This window comes from Peromyscus maniculatus, chromosome 15 (assembly GCF_049852395.1).
Source record: "Peromyscus maniculatus bairdii isolate BWxNUB_F1_BW_parent chromosome 15, HU_Pman_BW_mat_3.1, whole genome shotgun sequence".
Classification (NCBI taxonomy): Eukaryota; Metazoa; Chordata; class Mammalia; order Rodentia; family Cricetidae; genus Peromyscus; species Peromyscus maniculatus.
The window spans coordinates 8501538-8515919 of NC_134866.1; the positions used below are offsets into that span (position 1 = coordinate 8501538).

Genomic DNA, 14382 nt, shown 5'->3' on the forward strand with positions numbered 1-14382 from the left:
CCAGCTTTGGTCTAGAAGTTCCAAGCCCCACTGAGACTTTGGTAACTATCACACCTACAAGGCGGGGCCAAGAGAGGGCCCTGAAGACCCAAGATCCAGATGTGGTGCCCTCTCTTGGTTCCCGGACCCTGGACTATAGAGGTAGACCGAACAGAGTTCTCCAGAGAACACCACCAGACTGTGCTACGTCTTCCCCAGACCCTATAGCCTATCCCTTCATTTGTGAGTTACCCCACAAAATAAACCTCCCTTTTAACTACGTGGAGTGGCCTGAATAATTTCACCAATAGGAAGACTCACTCTGCAAGTAAATGATAGCATTCTTTGGGCTTGAGTCCTAGACTATGCACAAAAGAGGAAAGTGAGCTGGGCACCCACAGTCATCATGCCTTCTGTGCCAGGCTGGACTGTACCCTTGAAGTGTGAACCAGAATAAATCCTTGGGAAATTTTTAATCACAGAAATAGGAAAAATAACAAAGACAGAAATTTAAGAACAACTTACAGCACTGTTATTTTTTACCAAAATATTTTTCTGCAGATTTTTATTTGACAGGTAACAAGCATAAATTTTGTTTTAAAAACTATCATTCTATAGTATCCTGGAATTAAATGCTGTAAAAAAGCAATACATGATTTGGGAAGGGGTCAACTTTCCTAGACTCAGAAGTCAGCAATGAGAGGGTGGTGTAGAAACCTTCACAGGACAGAAAGCTCCAGATCAGCAGACTTCAAAGTCAATCTGCACACAGTCAGAGCTTATGGAGTGGAAAGATGACCTTGAGATAGAAATAAATAGGAACAATAAAACTGAGAAAAAAATGCCCCAAGAAAGGACCAGCTCGGTCAGACACTTTGACTGTGCTGCTCCAACTTCAGTGATTCACTCTGAGGTTTCCTCCTCTTCCTAGTTGTCTTCAAGGAAAATGGCAAAGAACCACAGACCAACTTTAGTTCTCTGTGGAAGCAAAAAGCAAAAAGTACACTAAGAATCAACGGCACATCCCCACAGTTGCCATGAGGCACGCCATATTTCCATGGTTGCTATGGAGGCATGCTATAGTTCCACAGTTGCTATCGAGGCATGCCATAGTTCCGTGGTTGTCATGAAGGCACCCATTGAGGTATGTTACAGGAAGCAGAAGACCTCTAGTAAAGCTTACATGACTATGAAGTCATAGACACCTGTCAAGTTGCTTTTTTTTTTAGGCTGAAGAGGTAACAAGACAAGGGCCGTCTGTGACTTCACTCACCTGGTGAACTGTTCTGTAGCCTCCTACTCATGCCAGGTGCTGGGTGAGCCAGGATTCTAAGACAGGCAAGCAGGCATTGTGTCAATGCTTGGTTCCAGCATGAAGCAAGCTGCACTTCGAGTCCTGCCTCTGCCACTCTCTAACTCCATGACCTTGGGTGACCTTTATGTCTCAACACACCCTTCGAGAGGCTGTCATAAGGGTCCAGTGAGACAATGTGCTGCTCTTAGTACATATTAGTCAGTCCTCTGAATCACAGAAATAGTGGGCTGTTCATCTAAAAAAAAAAAAAAGAATTTTTTTAAGGCTTTGAACTTCATGTCTGTGGGGGATGGCAAGTCCAGATGTTGCAGGGTAGGAGACAAGGAAGACCTGAGCTATCATCTGAGTGGGGAGGACAGACTGGAGGTTAACCTGTTCCCTGGGACATAAATGTTTTTCACTTGGGATCGTCAATGGATTGAGCTAGGTCTACCATATTTGAAGGGCCATTTTCATTTTTCTATTTACTTACAGATTAAGCTTGTATGAAAACTACCTTCCATGAAACATCTAGACTATGGATTTGACCAAGCCAAGTTGACAGATAAAAATAGCCATCACAGTCCATTAATGCTGGGGTTAAAGCTCAAGGAGGCAGATCTCTGAGTTCAAGACCAGCCTGGTCTACAGAGTTCCAGGACAGGCAGAGCTACACAGAGAAACCCTGTCTTGGGGGTGGGGGGAGGAGTTTCAGTAAATAGCTGTAGATTTGGACTATAGTTGGTAAGTTCAAGGAGCTCTCTAGTGGGAAAGACACACATCACAGTGCAGTATGACCAGGTCTATGTTCAGGGTGCTGTAGGTATGTTTAAAATGATATGTGTGGGAAATAAAAGTGAAAAGAAATATAAGAAGCTGAGCTCAGTGGTGCAAACCTATAATACCAACTATTTGAAAGACTGAGTTAAAAGGATGACAAGTTCAAGGCCAGCCTGGGTAAATTAGTGAGAGCCTATCTAAGTTTTTTGAGTAAAATGAAGGCTGGAAATGTGGCTTAGTGATAGAAGGCTTACCCAACATGTATATGACCCTAGGTTCCATCACCAGTACCACAAAATGGGTGGGTCATGTCTGAGAAGCAGAAAAGGACACTGAGTGGCATAAAGGACACACACAAGGAACAGATCTGTCCAGTGTCCACTCACCAGAGCTGACTATATGAGGATCTAATGAGAACACTGCTTTGGACATCCTCTTGCTGGCTGAGATGCAGGTGTGTATCCAAGGCAGCCAAAGGCGGCAGAGTCACTATCAGGAATGGAACACAATCATGTTCAGAAAACAGGCCAAGCCTTAAGCCCTGGGGGCGGGGGATGGCGGGGGTGGGGATAGAAACCAGAAAATAATCTCTCTTCCAGTATATGGAAGGGTCATAAGGAGAGGAGAATAAAGAGTATGAATGAGAAAAGAAAAACTTAAACTCAAGCTGTAATTGGCTCCACTTCAAACCAGTCAATTCATGGCGAGCATTACTAGAATAGCAGGGGCAATAGAAAGGACATGTGGAATTGTAGTGATGTCGTGTTCCCCAATATATTGTGCACCTTTATAAACTTATCTGGGGTCAGAGGACAGAACAGCCACTAGATAGACATAGAGGCCAGAAAATGGTGGCACTCACGCTTTTAATCATAGCATTCTGGAGGCAGAGTTCCATCCAGATCTCTGTGAATTCAAAGCCACACTGGAAAAAGCCAGGCATGGTGACTCACGCCTTTAGTCCCAGGAAGTGATGGCAGAAAGCAGAAAGGTATATAAGGCATGAGGACCAGGAACTAGAGCCTGGTTAAACTTTTAGCTTTCAACAGCAGTTGAAAAGGCTTCCAGTCTGAGGAAACAGGATCAGCTGAGGAATTGGCGAGGTGAGGTTAGCTGTGGCTTGTTCTGCTTCTCTGATCTTTCAGCGTTCACACCAACACCTGGCTCCAGGTTTGTTTTTATCAATAAGACCTTCTAACAATTCATGCTACATGGAACAGACATGGAGCATCATAGGACCACAGGACCAAATGACTGGCCATGGCTGGGACTTAGGAACTTAGACCAGTATAGTAATTCACAATTCCCATGCAATACAGATGCACCAACACTGTTATTGCCCCTCATAAAACAACCACCACCTCTCAGGTACCTCAACTCAGTTGCGGGGGGGGGGGGTCACAGATTTCCTTATTTCTGATCACTTCCTCAAGCCTGTTCCACTCCCCGTGAGGTTAATCTTCCATTTTAAGTCAAATGTTCTCAGGGCTTTTCTACATCCTTTAGCTATAAATAGAGTGCTTGGCCCTGATTACATCCTGTGGGCTCAGAGCATTCCAGTGCCAAAGGTCCAAATCCCCTAACATGTTCTTCTCTTGTGAAATACTAATAGATTTTGAGCGAGTGAAAAACATTTAACATCACACTGAAACGGGAGCCTATCCATATCTCCATCACTGACAGTGAGAGACACCAAGAGAAACAAACAGGATTCATCTTGAATGACATATGGCAAAGAGGATGCCTTGCCTTGGATTTCTCCCCCAGCCTTGGCACTGTCAGTTGTAAAGGGGGGAAGAATGACAGGCAACTACATCCCTTTGAGTTTGTTTCTAAGAAGCCAACAGATGAAAGGCCCGGTGGACATTGATGTCTCAAAAAGACTGGAGATATTAAAGCTAAGTAAGCCAAAAGTCTCCTATTCTGGAAATTTGGGGGGATGTCGTTTAAAGCTATTTCGATCTCTTCTCTCTAAACTTCCAATTACACAACCCACAACACAAGGTGGGAAGGGAATTGTAATCAATTTCTTGAGTAAATTCATGTAAAATAAATTTAGACCCAAAGGACCTGAATAACAAGGCCATTTCACTCAACCAGGAAATCAGATTTTGACAGCTGAGGCTTCTTGAAAAATGGAATCTATTTTCTAAAGCATTTATTAAAGTACTCACTGCCATCAAGCAGCAGAACAAAGCTGTATACAAACTGCTGTTCTCTTGTGGGTTGTATGCACAATCTAAGAACATAAGAAACAAAAGGGTTACATGGGTTTTTTTCCCCTGTGTCCACCAAGGAAGCCACTTCTCCAAGCCACCTTAAGTGGGATGCTGTGGTTAATACACACTTTGCCAAGTAGGTAGGAAATACTCTCCCACTCTGATCCCAGCCTGGGTGTGTGAACTGAGTTGGTAGAATACAGGAAAGGCAATGCACTAATATGAAACCTAGGTCAAGTGCCCTTGTGCACTTTCACGTGTGTGTGTGTGTGTGTGTGTGTGTGTGTGCTTTTGCTATACCCACAGAAAGGATATCCCAGGGATAGCCCACTGACCCAGTGCAGTATGAGACGTGTTGTAGATGTAACCAATCATCTTATTAAAATAAGAAACACAGAACCAATGTAAAAGAGAAAGCCGAGAGGTCAGAGCTCAGAGATAAAATCTTACCTCCTGCAGTGCTCCTAGCTTCCCCAAGAGAGAGCTACTTCCTGTTTGTCTGTGTTTAAATAGTCTTTCTGTTCTGCCTTCTCATTGGTTGTAAACCCAACCACATGACTGCCTCATCATTGCCTGTAAGTACCGCCCTCCAGGTCTTAAAGGCGTATGTCTCCAATACTGGCTGTATCCCTGAACACACAGAAATCTACCTAGCTCTTCTAACCACCACGCTCTTGCTATGGCTCTAATAGCTCTGACTCCAGGGCAACTTTATTTATTAACATAAAATTAAAATCACATTTCAGTACAAATAAAATATCACCATATTTCCCCTTTTCTATTTTAATAAAAAGAAAAAAGGCAAAAGATTATAACTAACAAAAGAAAAACTATATACAAAAGTACAAGTAACAAATACCTAAACGATGTCTAGTCCATTTGTATTTGACAAATCAGAGAAAATAATTCCCTTATCTATCCTATTTTAGTAAGTCCAAAATGTATCTAATTCACTTTCTATCCTAATTAATCTTCAACTATAACTAACTAATCTTCAACTCCCTCAGAGACCCAAGAAGGAAATAATATTAGCTAACAAAAATAAAAACAGGAAGTGCACAAAAGCAAGTGAAACAGAGCCAAGTCTCTGAGCTCAGCTTTCCCAGCTGTGAGTGTTAACTTTTATTGTCAAGTTGATTATATTCTTTTAAATGTCTATAGTCAAGATGTTCCCACTTGTGCAATAATGGCACAAACATTATGAGAACAACCCACGAGATCAATACACCCACGAAGCTGTCAAGAAATACAATGTTGGAAAACAGTACACATTAACTTGAACTTTGGGAACTCTGTGTCCCTCTGGTAAGGACACAGGACAGGGCAGCTGTTCTGAAAGTAATGTAGAAGGATAAGTGAAATAGAACAGAGTGAAATAATGGCTACGTCCTGAGTTTGAAAGGTCTTGCCCACTGGGATGATGGCTACGTCATCTTTCCAAGTCCACCCCATTCTCATCTGTCAACACTTGTTGCTGAACAGAGTCTGTTCCACTACACCATAAGACCCATGAGGTCCCACCTGACTGGCTCCACCCTGCGTCCCCTGCTCTAAACAATGCTTGCACAGGTGGATACTCAGAACAGGCTTGGTGAGCACATGTGTTTAAAACACACCCCTCCCAAAAGATATGAAATTGAAAAGGGGATATATTAGAGGGCATGAGGAGACTTGGTAGGCAGAAATGGGGGTAAATAGGTTCATATCTCAGTGTACACACATATGAAATACTCAAGAATAAACAAAACTTATACTTGAAAATATGCATACCTCCTCTAAGGCAATCAAGTACAGATTTTCCTACATACAGTCATATTTTCTGGGTACTTGCTCAAGATCCAGTTTGTCATCTGATAAGTGCCTATATCACTTAATTTAACCTACACTTGCCACACAGTCACCCACACAAGGACAATAGGATATCACACTGTTCACGTCCCACCTACTGACTGTACTTTACCAAAATAGAAGCGTATTTGGGGAAGGTTTCCATTTAAGGTAGATGGGAACCTGTCAGCACAGAGTTCACTAGCTAGCCTTAAGCACTAGCTTGAAGTAGTTGAGTACTTGCAGGGATGTGGCTCGTGCTGGGCTGGCAGGCAGCTCTCAGGTCACCCAGTTCTGTTGGCTCCAGTTATGGACAAATCAGAACACTTGCTGTTCCGAAAGTCCGGAGGCCGGTCCTGAGAGACTGTGAGTTCAGTGCCACAAACGGTATATTTAAAAGCATCACTGCGTGTGTCGGGCCACCAGTCAGCGCTTCTACTCCCGAGCTGTGGGCCGGGTTTGTCTTGGCGGGAATGGTGAGAACGTCTCAGCAGTCTATCTTTCCAGGAGTCTGTGATGAAGCAGGTGATCTCCAGCCCCAACCCACCCCCATTACTGAGGAGCTATAGGCAGAGGAGAGTCATTCTTTTTTGAGAGTATGACCACTGGTAAGTTGCCATGTTCCAGTGGATAGCACCACACCCATGCATGTGAGGATAACAGCAAGTGGACTTAGTGAGTTATCAGAGAGAGAGAAAGAGAGAGAAACAAAGAAAAATTAGACAGAAAGAAAGAAAATAAGACAGAAAGACAGACATGAGATTAGGAGTAGAAGTCAATGTTAAGAAAGGATATAGATGGAGATATAGAAAATGGGAGGTAAATGTCATCATATTTCATTGTATATATGTATAAAATTCTCAAGAATAAATAAAATTAGAACTAAAAAGTCATGTGCCCAACCTTCTACTCAATGGATTAGGCATAGATGAGTATCTTTCAAAGTAGAAAAGTAAGATGCCTTCCTTTCCCAGACCTCACAACTTGTCATATCGCACTATCAACCCTTAGGGCTCCTCACATGTTGATAGAAAATAGAGGGAATAATCTAACCATGTTAAAAAAAATAATAATAATGTGTGTACTCATTCAACAAATATAGCCTCCTCCAAAAACAACATGGGGCTACAGCTGCAAAGAACCACCCCTCTTTGTGACAATCCCACTGCTAAAATCTCAACTCTCAGAGGTCTGTGTTCCAGTCAAGAACACAGGTCTACACACGAGCAAACAAATACTACAGTATCAGGGTGCGGCGACGACTGCTCAAGAGAAAAGACAAGCAGGACACGAGGAGGTAGAGCAGCGGCCTTGGGAAACAACCTTTTCCACAGTGGGGTCTTGGTCATTTGCTGAGGAAATGCCCCTTGTAAAATGCAGAACAAAGCAACATTCCAGGGAAGCAGCAAATGTGTGAGCCTGAAACCAGCATGGTACATGGACATGGCTGTGTGGAAGTGGCTGCACGGGCGTGGCTGCCTGGCTATGTGGATGTGGACATTGTTGCATGGGTCCTGTGGCACCTCAGCTTTTGGCAAGTGGTCAAGAGAACCAGTGGGTGCCAGGCTGGCTCTTGTGGCCTTCGAGTTCAGTTACATCACTGCTGCTGCCATCACAGGTCTGCCAGCATTTAAGGGGAAAGAGCGGAGACCCTGTTTATCTCTGAGAAAAATGCCAAGTTCCCGCTGCAATAATTAGCTTGTGGATGAAGAGAATGTTCGGCCATTTGGGGAGAAAAACAACATGGCATGGCATATGTAAACAAAAGAACAATTCAGACCCAAAATAAAACAATGATCAAAACCATAACCAAAGCTGCAGTCGAGAGAAAGCACACAGGCAGTGTCACTGAGGTAAGCTATATAGGGAAATTTATTATTGGACAGGATTTATGTTGGCAAAGGGGGAAACTTCCCAGTGAAATTTTGCTTATGCCATGTAGTAAACCATGCTAGATCCTCAGGATGTAAGCAAGCATCACGCATTTGCTTAGCACAGTGTTCCATGGACAGGCAATCTGGGTTGTGCTTGGATGGACTGTTCTAACGGACTCAGGGTTCACTCATTTGTGACTGGCTGCTCCATACCTGCAGTGGGTTAACCCCCAGAAAGTGGCGACTGAGCTGCCTGCACCTCACTCTGGCCCGTGCTCATCTGCATGAGGACAGTGAGCTGAGCCCACGAGCAACGAGAGAGGAGTGGGGACCTTCCAGATCAGTGCTCCTCATGTACATGAAAGCTTATCCGTCAGGTGGTTTAGCAACAAATTAATCTAAACTAAAGCCATTCCTGGAGATTTCTCCAGTCCTGCCGGGGCCCACAGCCACTCAGACCCAAGTAAACACACAGAGACTTATGTTACTCATGAACTATTTGGCCATGGCAGGCTCCTTGTTATCCAGTTCTTATATCTTAAATTAACCCATTTCTATTCATTTGTAAGCTGCCATGTGGCTTGTGGCTTACCAGTACTTTCACATCATGCTTCCTCTGTCTCTGGCTGGCGACTCCTGACTCAGCCTTCCTGTTGCCAGAATTTTCCTCTCTGTTTATCCCACCTATACTATACTTCCTGCCTGGCTACAGGCCAATCAGTGTTTTATTTATCAATCAATCAGAACAACACATTCACAGCATCCCCAGCATAAAGCTTTAAAAGAAATACAAGAAGGTGCCAATTAAAATCACATACATAGTGTTATAGCAAATTCCCAATCTTTATATAAACAATAAACAAGTAAGGAAACAGGGTTCCAATATGCAACAAATAATAACTTTACTGTAGAAAATGTGTATCCTTTTTCAGTGTCTTTGGGACAGCTAGAAAAAGTGTTCATATCTTACACCATAAGGGATCATCTTCCTATAACCAAATGAAAACAGAAGCTGCATAGGTCATAGCCTCTGGCCAAATACAATAAAAGGAAGAAATTAATAAAATGATGTATAAGAAAATGCAAATAGGAAATTAAAACATTTTCCTAGATAACTGGGGGGGGGGGTAATAACTGCAGATTCTTTAGAAAATAAAAACAACAAAGTTACATATCAGAAGTTATGCAACGCTCTATAAGAGTAGCCATCAAGCCCTTCCTGTAAATTGCCATAGTACATAGTTAGGCTTATTGGCCGTAATGACTCTTTGTTCTTCTCCACTGAAGCACACTAGCGTGGAGCAGCCATCAGCAGTGTGCGGATGGATGGGTATGGACGTGCTCTGGCAAGGCTTCATTTACAGGCACAGAATGGATTTGGCCCACAGCCTTGGTTTCCCAACCTCGATATTCATCGAATGTTAAGTACTTGGAGAGAAATTTCTAACTTTGAATGTTTAGTACTTTTAGCACTAAACAAAAAGTAGAAATCAATGAAATAAACAATGAACTCTGGAAGCTAGAAAAACATCGATAATAGCAAAATAGAAAAAGGAGATAAAAACAATGAAGTTAAACATATAACAAAATAGAAAAACAGTTGCGTTGGTAACTAAGTCCAAAGTTTAAAAAAACAAATAAGATGAGCAAAGCCAAAAACAGTATGTCAAGAAAAATGAGAGGGGGAAATACAAATACACATTATTAAGTATCAAAAGTTAATTATAATTACAGATGCAGAAAACATTTTTTAAAATCATTAGATATCAAAAATACCATGCGTAACTCTATGTGATAGTATTTCACTCTCAGCTGAAAGTGGGTGTTGCTTGTCTAGAAATATTAGAAGCTTTCTGTTGATTAAAAGGAACATATGGAAAGGAGGAAGTCTGGTGGGTGGAGAGCAGTACTGCATCAAGGTCTCCCTGTGTCATCTCCATCAACTGGCCCAGCAATCTGTCACCGTCGACCCTGTTATAATGTCTGTTAGTTCACATGAAATCACAAAGGTTGGAAAGATTTAAAAGAGTCCCACAGTCTACAAACTAGAACTGGGTACACTTGCCCAGGCAGCCCAAAGATGCCAAGGCCATTTTGTCTCCGCTCTGCAGAAGAAACTGAACAGTTTGTCAACTTTGTCAGAATTGTAGGTACAAAGATACCACTGTATCAAATCCAGAAATGCACTAGGCAATGGCATACCCTAAGCACACAGCTCACAGTGGGAGTGTGCAGGGGACTGTTGGAGAATTGAACTCCAAGCATGTTTAACCATAACAGGTCAAGGGGAGAAAATGAGTGTTCCAAAAGGCTGCTAAATTTAATCTCCTTTCTGGCTTTTGAAAGAATTTAGACAAACAGAAATTAATACTTATTTAACATCGTAGGTGTGTTCTTACCCAACACTCGGCATGATATTTGTTGCTTAAATTGTACAGTAGGATTTCTCAGGTTGTGTTTTATTGAGTATGAGCCTCAAAAGATAGACACTCTTGTTCAATCTTTTAAGATAATGCTAGGCACAAAATAAGCACAGAATTATTTCACATCATGGACCTTATTGGACTTAATCAAAAATCATGGGGGGAAAGAAAGCAAATAAATTCAGAAAAAGAAGACACAAAAATCATATTGTACACAATGTTAAAACAATGTGTCAATAGTAACTGAAGGAATGGTTGTAATAAAACACTCTAAATAAAGAATAAGTTTATGATTTCAGTACATGATAAACAGGTCACTTAAACATAATTAACAAACCTAAGACTGTTCAATAAAAGATACTGAGACAGCTAGAATACATATTCATGTATGTGTGGATATGTGGATAGTGATACAGATCAAAATTCCTGGAAAGAAGCCATGTCTGCAAAGACCAATTGCTTAGGAATACAGCAATGTGATGATGGAATATTGCAGGTCCAGAGGCTAATTACCTTACCTTTGCTAGCTTTAGCCCCCTGAAAATTCATTCCTTGCCTGCCTCTGTGTCAGAATATACTGTGACTAATAGATTAAAAAACCTTTTGAAATCTGTTAATTTAGCAGACCACTAGCTTCCAACAACCCAAAAGCTAAGGATAGCATCTTAGGCCTACAGGAGTGCTTCCCCCATCCGCCGGACCTGCTTCTCTGATGTACCCACCAGTACATTTTAAATCTTCCCTGATTTATGACTTTCTTTTGTAAACTATTAACTGCTTCTACATTGAAACATGGAAGTTGGGGTAATTCAAGAATGCATTCCTGGATTATGGTTACCCAAAATGGCTCCAGAATAAACTCTTTCTTTTCCTTAGATTATGAGTTTTTTGCATCAACAATATTATATATATATGTATATAATATAATATATATATGTTTGTGTGTGATATATTTATTGCATATATACATATATGTGATATATATACTAACCTCATATTTACAAAAAGTAATTTCCTTAAAGAGTTACATGTCAAATGAAATCATAAAGATTATTCTTAAAATGCAGAGATTGATTTCAAGTTTGAGCATATCCACACAAGCCACGTTTCTTGACCTCTCCTAGAAATTATATATGCAATAAGAAATATGAAATCATAGAAACTTTACTCTCTACAAAATTTGAAGGAAAGTTTAATATGCAAATATTCAAATGTATAAGATCAATAAGTGCAGCCGCGGCCAAGTGCAGGCCAGGTGGAACGAGAGGAAAGCACAGAGTGAAGAAAAATGTAATGTCATCAAAACACACCGAAAATGTGACCTCCTGAAGGTAAGGAGCCCAGATGCTGCTGTGATGGGCATTGCCCTGAGCCAATAACCACAGACAGCAAGGGGGAAGCAGGCAGAGCCACTGGCAGAGACCCTCTGGGTGTAGCTGGAGTTTTCTCCAGTCCCGTCCGGGCCTGCAGCCACTCAGACCCAAATAAACACACAGACGCTTATATTAATTAAAACTGTTTAGCCTAATGGCTCAGGCTTCCTATTAGCTAGCTCTTACACTTAAATTAACACATAATTCTTATTTATGTTTTTTAGCCACGTGGCTTTGTACCTTTTCCCAGCTCTGCCTTCACATCTTGCTTCCTCTGTGTCTGGCTGGTGACTCCTGACTCAACCTTCCTGCTCCCAGAATTCTCCTCCCTTTGTCCCACCTATACTTCCTGCCTGGCTACTGGCCAATCAGTACTTTATTTATTAAGCAATCAAAGTAACACAACACATTCACAACATACAGAGCAATATCCACAGCATCCAGGTTTCAATGAAAGAAACCAAGCAGGCTCTAAAAAGGGCCATGCTTTAAAGCCACATCTCAGAAAGTACCCATTTCTGAAGGCCATCTCAGCTCCACTCACCTTTAAACCCAGCACTCAGGAGGCAGAGGTAAGAGGATCTCTACTGTGGGTTGATCTTTCTGCATACTGTGAATATGTGTTGCTACTATTGGTTAATAAAGAAGCTGTTTTGGCCTATGGTAAGGCAGGATAAGAACCAGGCGGGAAATCCAAGCAGAGAGAAAGGGAGAAGAGAGCAGAGTCAGAGTAGACGCCAGCCTGCCACCCAAGAAGCAGCATGTCAATGCCACAGCCACGTGGCAAAACACAGATTAATAGAAATGGGTTTTGATTTAAGATGAAAGAGCTAGCTAGCAAGAAGCCTGAGCTATAGGCCAAACAGTTTATAATTAATACTAAGCCTCTGAGTGATTATTTCATAAGCTACCGCAGGCCGGGCAGGACACAAGAAAACTTCTGGCTACAGATCTCTGTGAGTTCAAAGGTCAAGGAGGTCAGCAGAGTGAGTTCTTGACCAGTGAGCAGTCTACAATGAGGCCCTGTCTAAAAAGGAAAAGAAAACAGAAAGGAATTGCAAGGAAAACATGGTGATCAAATGTTGGTCAATGAAAAAAACTGGCACACCTTTCATTCTTTCCATGGAAGATGGCCTAAGACAGTAGCTCTCAACCTGTGGGTCGTTACCCCTTCAGGGGTTAGAACAACCCTTCACAGGGGGTGGCCTAAAACCATCTGCATATCATATATTTACATTATGATTCATAAGAGTAGCAAAATTACAGTTATGATGTGGCAATGAAAATAATTATTATGGTTTGGGGTCAGCACAACCTGAGGAGCTTATTAAAGGTTCACTGCACTAGCAGGGTTGAGAACCACTGGTCTAGGAACCAGCAGATAAATACATGTCAGTAGGAGAAACACCCACCGGAAAATCATTATCCCATGGGTTGTCTTTAAATTAACTAGATAATTCACCATAGAATTTGGAAGATTCAACAAGGTCCATAGCCTGATACAGGAAGTTCAGAATGCAGCTACCTGGCAGCGAAAATCTGATCTAAATACAGAGTAAGACCCGAGCATCCAGACAGACAGACAGCCATGAAACAAGCCTGGAAACATCCTGAGAAGTGCACAGAACGTGAAAAGAAGTCAAGAATGCTTTAATTAGGAGGAAACGTGTAGACTAGAAGATGTCAGTGTTATGCAACGTTATTGATAACTGAGATCCCGAACGACAGAACAGAGCAAATAACTCAGGAAACTTTTACAAAGCTTTTAAAGACAAGGCAATCTCTATGATGAAACTGTTTTCTATACATCGGGGGAGAGGTGGCATACAATGATTAACTCCAAGACTGAACAGTAGTAAATCCAAATTGTGGACAAAGAAATCATCTCTCTTCAATTTGCTCACCATTTAACACCAGAGGTGATGGGAAACCATCTGTGAGGTATTTACAGAAGAACACAATCTGTTCTATGGAAAAGCTATCACTGGACCAGTGATACGGCTCTGAAGACACAAAGGTACTTGTCAACAACCCTGATGACCTGAGTTCAATTCCCAGGATCCACACAGGGAAAAGAGATAACCAACTCCTGCATGTTTGCCCTTTGACCTCCACAGGCATACTATGGTGCCCCCTATACGTGTGTGTGTGTGTGTGTGTGTGTGTGTGTGTGTGTGTGTGTGTGTGATTACTTTTAGTTGCATGAACCTGGCAAATATCACTCAACTACAAACCAAAAGAGCAAGGCTGGATTGTAATATCACTCGAGATGGAGTGTCGTCTACAGGGCAGGAAAACAGAAAGAGAAGAACAGACACTTCATACTAAGGTCAGTGGTACAACTTCATATCAAAGACCCAAAGCTCTTAGTGTGTATGGCTCTCAAACACAAACTGGAGCACATCCTTTCATGGGTCCCTAACACGGGAAGCCTTACATGCCCGAAAACGCCCCTATAAATGTATGGACACATTAGACAGAGGGCTCTGGTGTGGCTCTACTGTGAAGTCTGTCCCCTCTGGGTGTCTGTGGTATTGCTCCCTCTGTCTTCACGTCCTATCCAGCCGTTCGGAAGGTACAGGTCAGTATGTGCTAAGGAGGGTAACTCCAAGA

General features: G+C 42.0%; 1 long non-coding RNA gene across 1 annotated transcript; it reads left to right on the top strand.

Annotated features, from left to right (window-relative positions):
- The first annotated feature begins 1196 nt into the window (after positions 1 to 1196).
- Positions 1197 to 3966, top strand: LOC143268744 (uncharacterized). Its single transcript, XR_013044867.1, has 3 exons — positions 1197 to 1317; positions 2329 to 2507; positions 3666 to 3966. It is a non-coding gene; the product is annotated as an uncharacterized LOC143268744 (long non-coding RNA).
- Positions 3967 to 14382: the final 10416 nt, after the last annotated feature.